Source organism: Haliotis rubra, unplaced genomic scaffold (genome assembly GCF_003918875.1).
Source record: "Haliotis rubra isolate DU_JTF1 unplaced genomic scaffold, ASM391887v1 Scf114, whole genome shotgun sequence".
In the NCBI taxonomy this organism is placed as follows: domain Eukaryota; kingdom Metazoa; phylum Mollusca; class Gastropoda; order Lepetellida; family Haliotidae; genus Haliotis; species Haliotis rubra.
In genome coordinates this window covers 127,448-142,638 of record NW_025765048.1, presented here as the reverse complement: position 1 = coordinate 142,638, position 15,191 = coordinate 127,448, and the positions used below count along the sequence as shown (strand labels likewise).

Below are 15,191 nucleotides of genomic sequence, written 5' to 3'. Positions count from 1 at the left end.
TGATAAACATATTCCGACATCCAATACGACCACAGGGTATATTGATAAACATATTCCGACATCCAATACGACCACAGGGTATATTGATAAACATATTCCGACATCAATACGACCACAGGGTATATTGATAAACATATTCCGACATCCAATACGACCACAGGGTATATTGATAAACATATTCCGACATCCAATACAACCACAGGGTATATTGATAAACGTACTCCGTGATCACCACGAGGTAGTTTTCTTTTTTGTCATAACAGGTTATCAATGGATTCAGCAGTAGTTTGCATTGAATTACTCCTTGAGGATTCCCAAACAGAGCAGACAGACCATGTGCTGTAAGACTACAGTTTGTGGCCATCGTGAATCGGGCTATTGTACCCTGGATTTTTCGGTCATTGTCTCTGGGCCCCACTTATGTTTCGTCTGAAGTTCGATTATTTACAGATAGCTTCTGTCTTGCTGGACGAACGCGGTTCCAAACAACATTCAATCACCTACCGGAATAATTATTATCGAGACTAATGACGGGTCAAACTGGACCATTGTACAAAGCGATCGTACAGCTTCGACTTCCGTAAGTGAAACGGCGCCCAAGATGATGTTATTGAAATACGTGCAATCACTTAAAGATGCCCATCAAACGTCACGAGGAGATTTGATTTCAATAGATATTCATAGAGAGTTCGTAGCAGAACCTGATCATCCTGAGAGGTGCCATTTTGGGCACCGTCGGTCAGTTCTATGACGACATTTAGACCACAAGTGGGTACTTGGAAGATAAGATGACGGCTGGTCTATTGATGCTATTTGTGTAAGAATAAGCTTTAGTGTCAGTAATAACGCGCCCAATCGTGTCCACATGCTGCTCTGATTCTTTCTTATAATAGACAAGGTTAAAAAGGGAAGACATAGTTGACCACAGCTGTCCTCGTGTGGCTTCATCAGAAATGTTTGGCGATCCTCAGTAGAATGGTGTTTACAACTACTACTGCTACTATTTGTGATGCTATTCAGGGGCGGATCCCCCTAACCTTTGGACTTCATGATTTATGTGCACCACCCTTCTCCAAAATCCTGGATCCGCCCTACTGTTACTACTTTAAATACTACCTTCACCACCTCTTATCATTCTGAACTCCCTGGGAGATATACAACTCATGCTACTCTGAAAGGTCTTTACATCCACCTCACGTGAAACGTCTGGACCTGCGTCACCTTAGAGTTTGACTTTGAATCGTCACAACGATTCTCCAACATGAGGAGCCCGCGTGATTGGTTACATAACGCACAATGACAAATCAGCCAAACTACAGGAACAGGATGAATAACGATCGACCTAAACATTAAAGAAAGTGGAATACGTGTAGTTTTTGTCAATCAGTGATTTAGTACTTTCCTGACATGATTGGAAAACCGTTTTAAGATGCGTGTTAACCCTGAAGGAATCACGGGCTTTTGTGGGCTGTTTGTTTCTTTCAAGTTGCAGTACTCGAAGATGATGAAACACTTTTTCTCTCAGATATTCTTTGATGAATGATTCATGAAATGAACATTATCTTAATAAAATAGATATGATCCCAACATGAGGGAGATGGTCTAGTTTGTTTTGTTTTTCCAATTGGACGTGCTTTAGAATGTCTAACATGGCAAACAGAATACATCACAAATGCTCCTAATTATTAATACAGACCTCAGGTTTAGTCGGGTCGACAACAAACTCGAAGCTCGTTGTCCGTTTTTTAACTACATTTCCAACTATACCTGCCTCCTGCCTTAATGACTGAACCAATTTAATACATACTGACATGCAACCATCATCTATCAATGGGGTAGGTTGCATAGCATATAATATCAGGAAATCAGAAAGTGGTACAATAATTATATTGCTGGTTTATTATTTTCGTAAGGAAGGCTGTCACGGTGTAAAGAGTAAAATATAGTAGCATTGATCGAATAGGTTGATGAGAGACTCCTTCGGGTTGCGTGTGTGGTAAAGCTTTCACAACGTGACACCGGGCACATTCCAAAGACAAATAATCAATTGTGTTGATTACCGAAGGTTAACGCAGAAACCGGTACGTTTAAAACTAATTTGGGAAAAACAGTAAATAACTATCTAAGATCAATGAAAGATCACCAAATGATATTGACATTCACGGACATACTACGTTCACTACAATAGAAGGTAATACACTGTGTCAACACATATGGCACCAGTGATATACAGGTCTGTTAGTCCTTAATTCAGTGCACTAAAAATGTCCAATGTTTGTCTCAGACTCCAATAAAGCACTTGCTATACTGGTATATTCTGATCCCGTCCAATAAGATATTACGCAAGGATCAGGTCGTAATTTCCAGACAACCGTACATAGGTTTGCTCCTCACGCCTGAACTCTCGATACAGGTAGATTGATAAAGATAACAGGCTGTGGGGTGGTTAATACCACCGACAAATTCAAGGGAGGCCACTCTGTATCGAGGTCAATACCACAAAAGAACATTATACGAGCGCCTCAAAGAATTTGCTGTCACAATAATCACCAGAAATAGTCACATAGATACTAGTTACAATAAGAAAACAACAGGCAGCTTTATTCAGTTTTAAGGCTCCTACCGAAAATACATATATAAAATCATGACCATGCATTGGCATTCTATACCAGATTTACGCTGGTCTTGGATGGTCCTTTCTTATATTTTCCTGTTATAGGAATAGCAAGACACTGATGACATCAATAAATGCGTTTAACATGTGTGTGACTGGAAATCAAACACAAATTGAATAAGCTTGCTAGATTCTCTCAATAACTGCGTATTGCCCTCGGATAGTCTGACAATTAAGCGTAATATTTCCTCTGTGTAAGTTGAAATGATGACTGGGCGAGAGTGTTGAACGCATGTCTTATCTTGAGTTACTATCCGCCTACAAGATTTCAGAAATCTGAACAAGGGATATCTAGTTCCGTTGGTTTAGGAACCCATCTTGTGGAGAGCAGTTCCAATGATTGTACCGACCAGATACCCGTACCACACCCTGTCAGCGACATGTTCCATTGTAACAATGAGTGATCCCTATGTTGACTCATACTGCATGTTCCATTGTAACAATGTGTGTTCCCTATGTTGATTCATACTGCACGTTCTATTGTAACAATGTGTGATCCCTATGTTGTTTCACACTGCATGTTCCATTGTAACAATGTGTGATCCCTATGTTGACTCATACTGCATGTTCCATTGTAACAATGTGTGTTGATCTCTATACTGTTGATTGTAACATACTGCACGCATGTTCTATTGTAACAATGTGTGATCCCTATGTTGTTTCACACTGCATGTTCCATTGTAACAATGTGTGATCCCTATGTTGACTCATACTGCATGTTCCATTGTAACAATGTGTGATCCCTATGTTGATTCATACTGCATGTTCCATTGTAACAATGTGTGATCCCTATGTTGACTCATACTGCATGTTCCATTGTAACAATGTGTGATCCCTATGTTGATTCATACTGAACGAGTGACTTGCCTTTGCACGTGTTTGTGACGGGTGTCACTGGTGGGGCAGGATACACTCGCCTTCTGCGAACACCTGGTGTTATGATGATTTGATAGAGATTCATTAACACGTGCCCATGGTAAAGTCGAGTTTTAGCAGAGGTTGATAATGGTTATGGATGGTATCATGTTAACTTTATTAAAAATAATTTCATTTTGAAACTTTCTTTTCTCAAACCTGTCTTTGGGACACACAAACAAGAAAACCCACACTGGAATCCTGACTAAAATATCAACTGAAATTATCCATTATTTGTCAGTGAGATCTGTCAGATGTGTCGTTGTCAGTGATTCACCACAGACACAGCTGTGTAGATGATCTGTAATCAATCTATTTCCATGACATATTAATTACACTGTACACTATCAACATATGTGACTAATTACACCGCCGTTGCTATAGAAACCAAAAATATCATACATGACTAATATAGATATTTGTTTGTGTTCCTTTCCAGTATGCAGCTTGAGCATATGTTTAATTACATTTAACGCCTTCTGTCGAATAGTGTTATAATTACACTTTGTATTGTGATAAATATGATTGTAATTTTAGTTTACGGTCACTGTCGTTATTATTTAGATGTGATGTGATCATCGTGGATTCAAACCTATGTCAGCCCTCAGTTGTGACATATGCTAGTGGGCTACAATTCAGCAAGCGGTAAAACTTCTACAACCACGGCTTGTGTGAGAACCATGACGCTGATCTGTTCAAATCTCCCCTCCCCCCAACACATCACCATCACCACGAACCAGATACGTCATATACTATTCAAAAAAGGAAACGTATAAACCACACAACAGTCTCGTTCCTGCTGACTGGGTTCCGTCTTATTGCGCAACTTAGTACATTAACCAGTCCAGAATTTTGAGACCAATTCATTCAACTGGATACATAAATATTAATCAGTATTATTTGATACATCTAACCACTTGTATATTGCAACACTACGCTCCTTCTAATCCTTGCAAACACGTCGTGCAGCTCTGTCATCGTGCTCTGACAAACGGAAATCTGGAAATCGTGGTAATCTCAAAACGAGGCTCTGCGGCTAGAAAAGTTTGGCGATCTGGTACGGACTTGATATTATATCAATCACATTGTGCGTTACCAAACTACACTGAATAAGCGCAAAAAACACATAACAGGTGTAACCATTGAGCCAGATGAATTCTGAATCATTTTACGACCTTATCGAACAGGGGCAGTCTGTGGCGTCTTAGTTAAGGTCATGCTGCCTACACCTCGCCATAAAATATAGAAATACGATGTTAGTAAATTTTGAAATTAAAATGTACTTGTAAATACCATTTTCTTTTGAAACACGAAATTGGAATTCAATGTAACCATAGTTGTTTGTGGTGTCTCTTTTCACTTTCACACGAGACAATTCGGATCGGCTGAAAAGTAGGTCATTGTCTGAATAGGTTAATGAGACTCATGTTTCGGTTTGCCTTTTTAATCCTTGTAAGAAATTTCATCAAAATCAAAATTTTCAGGTAAAGTCTTTTTTTTACTTTTGCAATTGTGTAAAATCATGTTATCAAAATTTTTGTTACATATTTTGACGATATTTTTTAACACAATAGGTAATTGATAGATTTTAAAAAATACGAAACGCCTGTGCGTTTCTTTTTGTATAGTATATTTTGTATTTCAACCATCACTCACTAATCAATATACAACACTATTGTATACAACTATTAACACAGTATAATGTATCAGTTATACCTACTGCAGATGTCAATGCACCAGATGGTACACATTTGTCACAGTCCATACACGTATATACTGGCACACCTAGATACATTAGTCAGGGTGTCGGGCCTGCGGGCTCCCAAGAGACCAAAGGTCCTACATTTTACTAGCACCGTTGCGTCACTCTGTCTGCCAGGATCCGCTAGTCGTGGGTTTGATTCCCGGTCTATCTACACCATGCTCTTACCGTGAATGCCCCCTCACAGTAAACATGAGATTCGTCTCACGTCGGGTCTTCCATCTACCCTGAGCTGACACGGCGTAAGATAACCCAGATACTGTTGAAAGTTTCGTTAAACTCACTCAATAAGACCTTTTAATAATTTAGTTGCTGCTGCCATTCAGTCAGTCGATAACAGACAAGACGATAAAATGACAGTCATATATATGAACATTTATGCAGAACGGGCTGGAAATCGTATACGCATTACCAACACTTCTGAAACTTGTATGGGTACATTAAAAGACAGCAGATTATAAAGTTACTGTGTAGTAGACAAGCCTTTTTAATTAAATCTCGTCATGTAGACAGTAGAGAAGAAATGCTTTTTCCCAAACCTCCAGATACGAATACAGACAACGTTACACTATCACAGCCTGTAACTGAGATGAAGTTTCCTGGTTTCCAGGAACTCGCTGCACCGACAGCCCGGACCATGAACGGCTCAACACCAAACTTGAAAATAGATCCTTAGTCCTCTATCTGATGTTTAATTCTCAAAAATATGTCACTCCCTAATTGACCAATGTGAATATTCACAACAATCATAAATTCGGTAACACCTAAAGATGATTATAAAGAAAATTCCAACTAGTAAAAGCTAACGTGTCTGTAATACACCAGATAGCCTTGAGATGAACGGATAACTGGGAACGCACCTGCAACATGTGTCACTATATTCTGGTACTCACCATGGATGTAAGACCCTTCAGTCTGGGAGTATGCAGTCCCCACTGTCACGGTTGCCTGTGTATCCGACCGACTGAAGCCGGGAGAGAGGCGAGCACAGTATCAGGCGGGGTGGTTGTCGGCAACAGATCGATGGTGAGATTAACAGCCAGCTGGAGAAGGAAAATAGGTGTAGTTAATAAAGGTGGGCTAGTTTAGACAATTGACAAATAGAGGCGGTGAGTGAGGGGTGGGGAGTGTGGGGGTCAGGTGGTGAGCACACCTACCCCAATACACATGGTGGACAATCACGTGTAGGAGGTGGGTGGATCGGGTGGAAATATTACAGGTTGGGAAAAACTGTCAGGTTCGAGTCCGGGAAAGTTGGGTTTGAGGTAACGAGGGACAACAAATGTATGCATTCTGTAACAGACATTAGACCAACGTGGGAATGTTAAAATATCTATTCCTGTTGACCGACAATTGTGTCTTCGGTGCCTGTGTGTGTGCATGCCAGTGTTAATGTCATGAATCTTATGAGTTGTGCCTGTATCTGTGTATGTGTTTTGTCTCTCTTTGCGTATGTGAAGAGAGTTGATGTGTGCGTGTGTTATGTGCGTAGGCATATGTGTGTGTTGATGTATGTGTGTGTTGTGTGTGTGTAGGCATATGTGTGTGTTGATGTATGTGTGTGTGGATGTTATGTGTGTAGGCATATGTGTGTATGTGTTGATGTATGTGTGTGTGTTGTGTGTGTGTGTGTGTGCTTATATCTGTGTATGTATATACGAGTTTACATATATATGGATGTTATATGATTCAGGAAATAACACCAATAACGACGTGACTGCGTGTGCGATGCTTGGATTTCCATCTACATGTACGTGACACATGTTTTCGTATTCCATGACAGCAAACATAGGCACCACCACAAAGTTTGTGCCGCCGAATGAACAACCATCACGGCGCCTACCCTGCACATCCACCTCGATCTTGCCCTCACAGTCAGATGTATGTAACCTTTATATGACAGCAAAACAGATCACTGTTCTAAAGGGACGTATCACAATTTCCTTTTCGACCAATCTAAATACATAAATCTAAATAAAACGTCGACGCAGACGAGACGTGTGCCAATCTCAAATTCTTTTGGGAATAAACGGTAAACCGGTGTTGGAAATTATGTGATTGAAGCACTGGAAATCGGTGTTGATACCAGGTTTTCACATTTAAACCGATTAGGCTTAATCTCTGACATTAAATTGCCGTACTGTCATGTCAGAATGACGAGATCTGATAAGACTACGTTACATTAACTATGTACTATGCCTCTCTCCAAGAAAATCTAAATCCCTTTACCCCGCCATGAAGGTAAACGCCACACTGTGTACGGATACAATGGGAGATCACGTGGTGTATATATGGTGTTATGTCCTGGAGGGGGATATATATGCCATTTGGAAATCTTTTGTGAAGGAGAATGCGATGGTTTGAATCGCAGTCAGTCAGCGATATTTCATCAATATCAAATCAGCCAGTAAAGTGAGTGAGTTTATTTTTAAGCCGTTTTAGCAATATTCCAGCAATATCACGGCGGGGGACACCAGGAATGGGCTTCACACATTGTACCCATGTGGGGAATCGAACCTAGGCCTGCGGTGTTACGAGCCACCGCTTTAACCACAAGGCTATCCGACCAGCCCCGGCCAGTAAAGAATGAATAGACAAACCAGTGATTCACGATATCGGAGAAGGATCACCCACAATCAACATGTAGCACAGTTTGTCAAACGATTCCAGGGAATCTAGCACCATGAGGACACCATCAATGGAATTGGACATGTTGTACCCATTTAGGAATATACTTCGTATTTGGGCGTAACGATCGACAGCTCTTACTTCCAGACTACCCAACAGCACCCTTTGATGAAGACGTGTAAGGAGTACATTTGTGCTACAGGAGCAGCATGCCGCCCACGGGGTACTCATGTCGAGGGTTGGGTGGAATGCAAAGACGCCCAAGGGGAGATAGTTGAACATATGCTGATGCATATAATCTGTTATTTTATGTGCGAAGGTTGGGACTAGGGGTTGATTGACTTGGGGCTAGATGTAGAATGAGTGGATGAGAGCCTTGAGTTGATGATGTCGCTATGGTACCGGTTGTGGACGATGTTGACGAGGTATGAGATGCAGGTGACGTCGTAACAATAACCGTTATGACCGGGGGAGATGGAAAAGCTGCGGTTGGCAACAGATCGCATACTAACATAGTGTTGATTAAGTCGGTGATTGGTTTCAATGGGTCAGTTCCTGTCGAGGAGACAAACGGTTTTACTTCAAGACGCACAATAATTATTTTCTGAAAAATATTTATCATTAGTTTTTCTAAACCTCAGGCAAAATATTATTCTCCAGAATTTTTTGGACCATTTCCGAACACTCTCAGGAACAACCCCCACTGACAAGTAACTTGCTGGGGTTGTTAACCTCAGGGAAGGTCATGCCTATACTTTTCGCGAGCACCTGGTGTCGTCATTCGTTTTCAGATGTCCATTTATATAATGTCCACTTCTACTTTGGCTGTTCGCCCTGGGAAACAGCGGATAAAAGGGGCTGTTTTTGTCTCAAGCGATAATGCTTTATATTTACAAATGTTCCATTAGTTATAGGATGAGATAGAAAAATGTCCCAGATATGACTGATACGGCCGAGCAATCCGGTACAAAGTGACCCACATTACTCCCTATGCGTGCTTCCTCCATGATAGCAGACTCCGATCTAATCTCACATGAGACTTATAACGAGACCTGCCGTGGAACTCACTTGTCAAGTATGACTACACATGAGCACGAACGCATATATGTAATGAAAATAATATTCTGAGTGGCAGGGCATCCATTTGTAAAAAGATGGAGATCAGAGTGATGGAATAACGCGACTGTAGAGATAGGGGATTGTGGCTGGGCCCGAGCACTCACAGACTTTATTACAACTTACAGGAGTTAACAGGCCAGACTTGACAAGCCGTACATTCATAAGACACAGTATATGGACTCTGTGCATTCATAAAGCACAGGAAAGGAAGTGTGTAGACTCTAGGCTAGATTTGACGTGAGTGCCCTGTGAAGATCCGGGTTACAAGCCTTCTTCAGCAACCCACGCTTATCTAAAGAGGCGACTAAGAATTGGGAATGGGTGGTAAGGCTCGCTGACTTCATTGATGCTTACGATATTGTTGGATTGCCTGGTCTAGACTCTATTACTTATTGACCACAGTCATATGGCTGGAATATTGCTGTGTGTGGCGTTTGACAATCGACAAAGCAAATCATGTTAGGTGTAACTGCATGGAAGGATACACAACCTGACAATTACAAGTAGGCCTATCTATTGCCAACCTGTTGACAATTACAAGTAGGCCTAGCTATTACCAACCTGTTGACAATTACAAGTAGGCCTAGCTATTGCCAACCTGTTGACAATTACAAGTAGGCCTAGCTATTGCCAACCTGTTGACAATTACAAGTAGGCCTATCTATTGCCAACCTGTTGACAATTACAAGTAGGCCTAGCTATTGCCAATTGTTGACAACATGTTGACAATTACAACATGTTGACAATAGGTCTAGCTATTGCCAACATGTTGACAATTACAAGTTGTACTAGCTATTGCCAACATGTTGACAATTACAAGTAGGCTTTAGCGATTGCCAACATGTTGACAATTACAAGTGACAATTACAAGTAGCTATTGCCAACATGTTGACAATTACAAGTAGGCCTAGCTATTGCCAACATGCTGCAACAGTACAGTCTCAATACGGACGTGTCTACATCAATGTAATGTTTCCGAACAATAAACCTTACCAACGAAACATGCAGCTTTACCAATCGATAGATGTACTGTTCCGACAATGTGCCCTGTGATGGCATTATATACTAATAATCTAAGTGTGATATCGCACTCAAATAGCCCGTTACTGTTTGAAAACATCTTGAAGCTTCTTTTAGAAAAAAGCGACAACAACCATAAGAAGTCGCTTCTAAAACCAGAGTCCGTTGCACGATTCCGATCATAAGCATGTTACTCACTGCTCAGTCAGGAGGTACATACGTTTAAAACCTCGCGAGAAGAAATTCTCGCCAGTGTTTTCACGATGTGTATAATGGGGCTGGAAGTGCAGGTATGAAGATAGGATGGCGAGGACCAACGTCTCTGGTGTTCCGTCGTATGGCTCATGAATATTGGTCAGTAGGCTACACAGACAATACAAACAGTACAGACGCTACCACCAGCGCCTCGGAGAACGTCGAGTCATGTAATAGAGATCTGTAGGCATGACCGTTAGAGACACCAAACCTGATAGATCCATACATATGTTATAGCACTGACGGTTGCCTGGCCGTGATTGTTCCACATCACTGAAAACTGTGAAGTCTCAGACTACAAGAACAATGATGTCAATTTATGATTCGTGCGATTTTACAAAAGTATGATTTTTTATGAATATTCCACGCACAACACTGAAGGATATTAGTGGTGTTTGGAAACAGTAACCAGTCACAATCAAACACTTTTGTACGTCAGTCTGTTATTCGTATCAAGAACCAGCAATATGCATGTCGTCTGTTTAAAGTTGGCATTTCCTTTTGATCGAATACAGTAAAATGTAGACTAACGCTTGGTCCCTGAAAATGTACAATTTTGATTTTAACAAGTAAACCCATTTAAATTGAAAAGGAGCCCCAGTGAGTTGGGAGAATCCTGGGAAATCTAGATTTGCTTTATGTAGGGTTTAGGCATTGCAGGGAGGGTTAACGTTAGACATTAAGGAAAATAAGGTGGTTCAGGGACTGCGAGACAGACTAGGTAAAATGATATGGACACAGTTAATTTTCGAAAAAACTGATTTTAAAAGTAAATTGTACTGCATATTTATAAACGACTTCTTCTTGATTGCCAAATGGCATGGACTTGAAGTGTGTCGACCATATATATGTTGGGTGTTGGTGTTCCAGTACTCGCACGATGGAGCAAGATTTAAGCATGTTATAATACATGTTCATCCCGATGGGTCAAGTAACGGTCAAGAGACTGACCAATGGTTCTACTCGTGGAAATGTCATTGAGAGGAGAAGACATGGACTCACACGAGAGTTCTTGAGTCTGTTCACATTCAGCTTATATAGAAGACAGTGTACTGTATAGGATGATTAAGTAGGATTACACGACACCCCTCTGCAGGGACTGGTATAAGGTCATCTGATGTCAGGATGTATTTATTTGGGGATGTGTTCACTGGGGAGTTGTTGAGATCATATTCATGCATTACCAGTTTATGTTTATGTAAATACTACTTATGCAATTATTACAGATGGCTGTTTGAGGTGACGGCGCTAGTTTGTACATGGAACGTGCAGCGTTCATTGTGTTCAGCTCCTTCGACCATCCGAGTGTGCTGTGGATCTGCCCGAGAATCAGCTGGAGTACAGTACTTCGTGCGATATATCTAGGAAATCAGAATATCGACATGTATAAAACATCGAACGGTTTGAGAATAGGCGAATGGCCCAAATTATATAGAAGAGATATTCATGGCAAAATACATAAGTAAATTATGAAATACCGCATTATATATTCCACGTGAATGTAACACCTCTAAAAATGTGAAACACACTTCGTGCTGGAACTACTTCCCCCTGGCAGGGTGTTTTCAAACTTGTAAGATCACTACCTAATATACACAACAATTGGGCGCTTATGTCAAATAGTGTTTTTCTAATCTCGTGAACTGAAAAACATGACATATTCTCTAGTGTTTTCCCAAATTAATTTCCATCTTTTTCAAGTCACGCGTCGAGATAAACATCCTCTCTAACAAGAATGGCGTGGAATAATCCACATTACCCTCATATAGCTGTCCCAGGATCAGCTTGCTGCTCACATGTCGTGTAGATAATCCCGCTTTATTATGCTCTCTATATAATCATGTTCATTTCCTAACCCGGAAGTACACAAATCAATATCTTCTTTCTTTATGGCCCTAATGCGATTATAAGAAGCATAGGGTCGGTGGCATCCAGCTGGTTGTGACGGGATCGAAATCGGATGAAGTATTCTCAGTTCCAAGTTTTTGCATTTAGAAGTAGCATGACGGGGATAATTATGTAATAAAGTACCGTCATGTCGTGTATAAAGATGTTGACGTTCATTGATGACCACTGGAAGACATCTTGACATTCGGTGCTGCGTGATCCCGTGGGCGGAGTGGCAGAGACAAGAAGGGGTAGCCAGGGTTAGCCTCATTTGATCATATACATGTATATTGGTTCAAGTCACAATTCATACCACACGTGTTTGTGACGGGTACCATCGTTTGGGCAGGGCGTGGTCACCGTTTCGCGAACACCTGGTGTCACTAATCTTTGAAACTGACCATAAGCATATGCTGATACATTTGGAATCATGAAATGAGATTTTTTTCAGTTTACGGAAATTAGTTTTGGCGCTTCTTATTTGTATCCAATCTAACAGATGAACACGTGGTTTATAAGCACACGTGGTAAAACCTGAATCCAGCGAGAATACAATAATCATTTCCCACCACCTGCAGAGCCTCAGTGATGTAAGAAGTGATAATTACCTGGATTCAGAGTGATATTACCTGCGGAGGAGGAAGAAGCGTCCGTTGCTCATCCGGTTCAGGGATGAAGTCATCAATAATGTTGATCAAGTTGGTGTTGATGTTAAATATATCGGAGGGGAACCTCCCGCATTCAAAAGCTTATCTAGCATCAGACTCTGCGTCTGATCTTTGAGCAATTCAGTCCTACACAGCTATCCTGCTACCGAGTGTCATGAAATCATTGAATGCCAAGTGAGGTTTAATGTGTACTAGCATGAAGTTGTGTCCATTGGTGTAATTTGTATTATCACTTAATACAGAGATATTTTCTCATATGACGGCCTCGGTCAGATATGGGTGTCTCGGGATCATATGGGCAAGATATGAAAAATGAAGTGTAATAATATCTACTTATGACACTCGTGCCTAAATATCGGTATATCCCTCGCTCTCGCTCGGGAAATACCAACATTTAGGCACTCGTGTCGTGAACATAGTATGACATGGGCACTCATATAATATCCTCTATTTACTGAAAGGTTCCTCAGTTACGGCAGGGGCTGCACATGGCACTTGGGAACCTACTATCTTGTACTTTATACTAGCGATATATTGCAATCTGTGGAGTTCACTGATAGTTATCTATTCTGCAGGGTCTACTGTTTCTTGAACAGAAGGACATCACACAATCCATTGTTTGGTGACGTCTTCCATTGTTAATTGGACGATGTCATTGCTTCTTATTGGACAACGTTATTGTTCCTGAATGATTTTAACCAATGTCCAATGAGTCCCCAACACTGCAAGGCATAGAGTAGGACATACAGAATACTACACGACATAAAGTGAGTGAGTGAGTAAGGTAAAATTTAAATCGGCAGTATTTTAGCCATATCCTGACTATGAGTGTTGTATATAAAAATAACCTCATGCAATATAAAAATTTGTGAACGAAGGACAGTACGATATCTAGAATATCACAGATGTAAACATAAACTAGCATGTAATCATGAAACAATATTTCTACAGAACAATACAATATATAAATGGGCTTTAGATCGCCAACAACTCTAGATCCCCATACTGGGGACTCACGACACAAAGAATACTACACGAGTTCTCATTACAACATTTACTTCCGCTCGATCAGATGGCACAGGACGTTCACTCGTTTCATGAATTTGGCATCTACGAGTATGGTATTTCATTTATCACCCACGTTTTAGATAATTTACTGCTGTTTTGATTAAGTTTTAACGTTTTGTATTTCTGAACCTAAACCGGTTTAAGAGCGCGGCTGCGGAGTAAATGATTTAACGAAGCAAATGATTCTTTGCATTTCAGTGTAAGCGCATTAGCATGAAGTTGTTAATTTGGCGTAGAGAGAAAGACTGTGGAATCAGTGGGTCAAATTTCAATGAGACGAAATATACTCTCCCAAAAAAGAAACGCATCATGAAAATAGCAATTTCATTTAGCAATGAATTAAAACGTGATTCATTTTACAAAAGGTTTTGCTCTGTTTATGAGTCCTATGGTGTTTATGTTTTGAAACATCACAACAAAACGCACTATCCGTAAAATACCCGTATTTAACAGCATGATTTTCAATTTCGGCGTGTAGTGTCACAGAATACACAATTCACATGCAATGCACGTGAAAGTTGGGGATCAGATAGTCTCAATGATGGGTATAAAAGGTTGATCGCTGTCTGTCGATTATTCACTGTATTTGGAATATTGTTGACGAACGCAAAATGCCATGTCTAAGTGAAGCCAACCGTCATATCACCATTGGTTTGCTTGAAGCTGGCCAGTCTCAACGTGCAGTTGCCCGACGCATAAATGTTCACCAAAGCACCATTTCACGGCTCTGGGAGAGATATCGCCGGCAGAATTCGGTAGCAGATGCCCCTCGTAGTGGGCGACCTTGAGCGACCACTGCGGCGCAGGATCGCTACATCCGGGTACATCACCTGCGTCATCGAACAGCTACGGCGACCAGTACCGCTCGACAAATACCCGGATTGAGGAGGCTTTCTGCACAGACTGTCAGGAACAGGTTGAGAGAGGCTGGTTTACGTGCCAGAAGACCTTATTTTTGCCCTGTGCTTCGACAGCAACATCGTCGACATCGAGTTCAATGGTACACCAACGTTCAGGCCTGGAACCTACCGAATTGGCGTAGAATCTGGTTCAGTGATGAATAACGATTTCTATTGGAACGACGCTATGAAAGAATGCGGGTGTACAGATTCGGCCGGGGCAGTGTTATGATGTGGGGAACGATCACCTGCCGTAGGAGAAGTGATCTGGTGATGATCCAGGGCAACCTGACAGC

At 41.1% G+C, this 15,191-nt stretch overlaps 1 protein-coding gene across 2 annotated transcripts in view; it reads right to left on the bottom strand.

Moving 5' to 3' along the window:
- The window catches only part of LOC124252737 (QRFP-like peptide receptor), a 51,013-nt gene extending 44,643 nt beyond the window's left edge, over positions 1–6,370 (bottom strand). For both annotated transcript variants that reach the window (XM_046686399.1, XM_046686393.1), the window contains exon 1: positions 6,245–6,370. The gene's annotated coding sequence lies outside the window, so the exon portion shown is untranslated. The remainder of the gene's footprint in view (positions 1–6,244) is intronic.
- Between the last annotated feature and the right edge of the window lie 8,821 nt (positions 6,371–15,191).